This window comes from Aedes aegypti, unplaced genomic scaffold (genome assembly GCF_002204515.2).
Source record: "Aedes aegypti strain LVP_AGWG unplaced genomic scaffold, AaegL5.0 Primary Assembly AGWG_AaegL5_hic_scaff_938_PBJ_arrow, whole genome shotgun sequence".
Lineage (NCBI taxonomy): Eukaryota > Metazoa > Arthropoda > Insecta > Diptera > Culicidae > Aedes > Aedes aegypti.
The window spans coordinates 60,917-64,341 of NW_018736643.1; positions in this window are offsets into that span (position 1 = coordinate 60,917).

A 3,425-nucleotide genomic window follows, 5' to 3' on the forward strand; every position below is an offset into this window, starting at 1 on the left:
AAAGTTTCTTGAAAAAAAGTAGCAAAAAGATTGCACATACCATCTGGATTATCAGCTGCTCTATCATCCAATGTCATTTAGATGGAAAATTGTTAGACTTCATCTTCGATTTAGCATAATTGAAGAAATTCCTAGGGCAAGATTTTAAATCATTTTCTATTTTTGTGTTGTACTCTTCAAGTGCAGCGGATAAACTTTCTCGAGATTTTTGTTGCCTGTAAATTTTATGAGCCTTTTGCTTACGATTTTTTAAATTAGTTATTTGCTTATTAATCCAAACAGGGTTTTTCGACCCATTTCTACGACCGTCTTCGCAATAAAGGAACTTCCATTTGAATAATTTCCGACAAAATTTGAATAAAAATCCGTACACTGCCTACAATCCCTTTGGTTTTCAAAACGATGCCCAATCTATCATTATTCTGTTAACCCTCATAATAGCCGGTTTTATTAACCAAAGAAGCTCAAGCACAGCGTCAATAGTGTGATTAGTGAACAAAATGCACGAGCTCCAAATACTGGGTAAATGCAAGGGTGAAACATCTCGGCAATTCATTTTACCAAGTGAGAAACAGACCAAAACAATGGCACCGAAACGTTCACAAATGTGGGAGAATACACGAAGTCCAAATAGCACGTCTTGCCGGTCTTTTTGCAACAATGATGTAGTCATTTAAACCTAACGCACTTCACAAAAATTGAATGATCATTTCACCGAACAACCGAAAGCGAATGCTTTCGTTGTCGGAATGGAGAAAAGTAGTAACCCCCAACAGAAACTCGTGACTCGACGTACATGAACACTTTAGCACATTACCAGATTACTTGGCATGGGGTTTCGGCGAATGCTGAAACTATTGAATATACGCGCGTTGAGCAACTACATACAACATACTTGATGGCCAAATAGAGCGTTACAGCTCAAAAAACCCACTGCCGAGGGAATCAAAAGTGCCAAGGTCCGGCTCCTACACCGCACCAAAAAAAAAACAATCAAACCAAGCTATATGACACTAGCATAGGCAAATCAAACAACTAAGCTTGAATAATTGCATACCCGATAGGATTCACTAAGTTTAATCATTTAAGCCAGGGTCCCGTAACGCTGGACCCGTTAACGGCAGGTAGATCTCTGCGTGGTGCGTACGCGGGTAAGTCACCAATTGAACGCATAGCGCATCTGTTTTCGGGTCTAGGGTAATGTCGGTAATGCAAGATCGCGTACACAACCTTGTTTACGGCAAAATTTTGAAAAATAAATACTATTTTACTAGCGAGTGGTAAAGCCGGAAGTTGGTCACCCGAGACACACGTGAAGCCAGAATAAAAGCATAGAGTAACGCACACAGGAGTAAGTACTGGGATCAAGGCATAACATGTGATCTGATTCAGTATAAAACTAATTGTATTACGCTTGATCGCTTTCTGTCATGTTAGCATAAAGCCTATCTTAGGTATTACGGCGTCTTTTGAACATCAAATACAAAAACAAGGATGTGGCCTAGAGTTCCGTTCAATGTCACAATATCGTATCAACCGAGAGTCTCGAGTTCCTCACAGAAAATTGAATCGTTTATCTGTGCGAGAATGGCGCGGCTCGCCAAGTATGCGAGAGCTTCCGAGATTAATTGTGAAAATGGGCCTCATTTTTCTATCGATAAGGTTTACGTATGTGGGCAATTATTTAATAGTGACAGAATGATCAAATACTATAAGAACTGACTATCGAATCGATGCTTTAGTGACTCTTCTATCACTCTAAAATGGGAACAGGAAGATGCGACATCAAGCGGATCTATTAGGTGCTCACGCCAAGACACGGGAACCGCGCTCCGACGATAGAATCTATCTTAACGCTGTAGATCGTAAGGCGCATCGCCTATATACGAGAACAATAACGCGCAGTTGCGATCGTCGAGATGCGTGTAAACTCACAAACCTTCATGTAAAGGGAAAACTAACCTAAAAGTAAGTTCGAGCGACACAAAAATACGAAAGCATCATTTAAATGACATAACAGGTGAAAGAATGCAGCCAGCTTGTCTAGGAGAAAACTTTTGATCAGCAAAGGCAAAACATAAGAAGCAAGAGCGACATTCTAGAAGAAAGTGATTGCAAAATAAAATCAAATAAATTACGCATCCAGAGTGTACGGAATTCCGTTTTTGAGCAACTTGAAAAGTTTGAAATCATGTCATGTTAGCAATTAGGTATAGTCTGCTTAGTTACCTTGACGATTTGACTCAATGTCCGTTGGACAGCTGAAGAAATCCTCTCGTACAATTTACGCAATCTGATCGACACAGATACGCTCATAGATGGACATCAACGAAACTTACTACCAGACACCACTACAAGCGATTTGTCCTGCCTGCTGGTGAGACATCTGGAGCTGTAGAGGTGTTTTCACCTCGCTGCTTTTAATTTCCAGTAAGCCCGCCAATAATCCTGCTTCTCACATTGTCGATCAATCTAGATAGACCTGTGGGTCTAAAAGAAAACTCGCGTTTGCGATTTGAATTAGCCCTCGACTCACTGCGTGTGTACCATATCCTGTCGTCCCGAAGATGGCACTCGAACTTTTCTCTCAATTCGATCGGTGCTCCAGGGTCGCAATCGAATCTTCTGCGACGAGAGAGAGGCCGTTGTAATTGATAGCTTACGATACTCCATGGCGCCGCACATGCTTGTACTGGATATGCCAGCTCGAGGCGCGGGAACAGAGTGGCTTTTCGACCGTGGGACAAACATCGCGCATTGAGTACAACTGAGGATCAAGCAGTTTCAAACTGGGTTGTGCTTGCGGCCCGCTTTTCAGGGAAAAGCTTCATAGATCCATAGAGATCGCCGTGAACACATTGCCGAGGAAAAATCGGATTAACAAATCTAGCGTTGAACCTGAACCCAGCTTCAAAGCAGGCTAAGAAAGAACATCTCGGATCAGAACGATATGCCCTTCGTCCACGGCTCATGTGCCCAGGCGGAATCGCCGACTTCAGACCATATGCGAGAGCACCGAATGATAGTGGTTTTGCAACCCATCGTAGGCCATACAATCGAAAGCGTCAAGAGGGGATTGAGAACTATGACAATTTCTGGAGTGGGCAAACAATCTCTGCATCAATCGGCACAACACTTAAACAAATCGTGAACCTTAACCTAACATCTCGCTCGACGCCGAAGCTTCGGATCACTCACTCGATGTTTCTCAATGCAGAAACTGGGTGACGATTAAGAAGAGTTTAAGGTCTTGTACTCTAAGTGCAATAAGATCGAAACAGATTCAACAGAATACGCGATAACCAAAGAAACCAGCTGAAGCCGCAAAAAAACAATGTCTTCACTTCTGGCGGAGCCGCTGCACGCCTGCGAGTGTAGCAAAGATGAGCAAGGGTGCCTAATTATGTAAAACAAGCCACAACTGC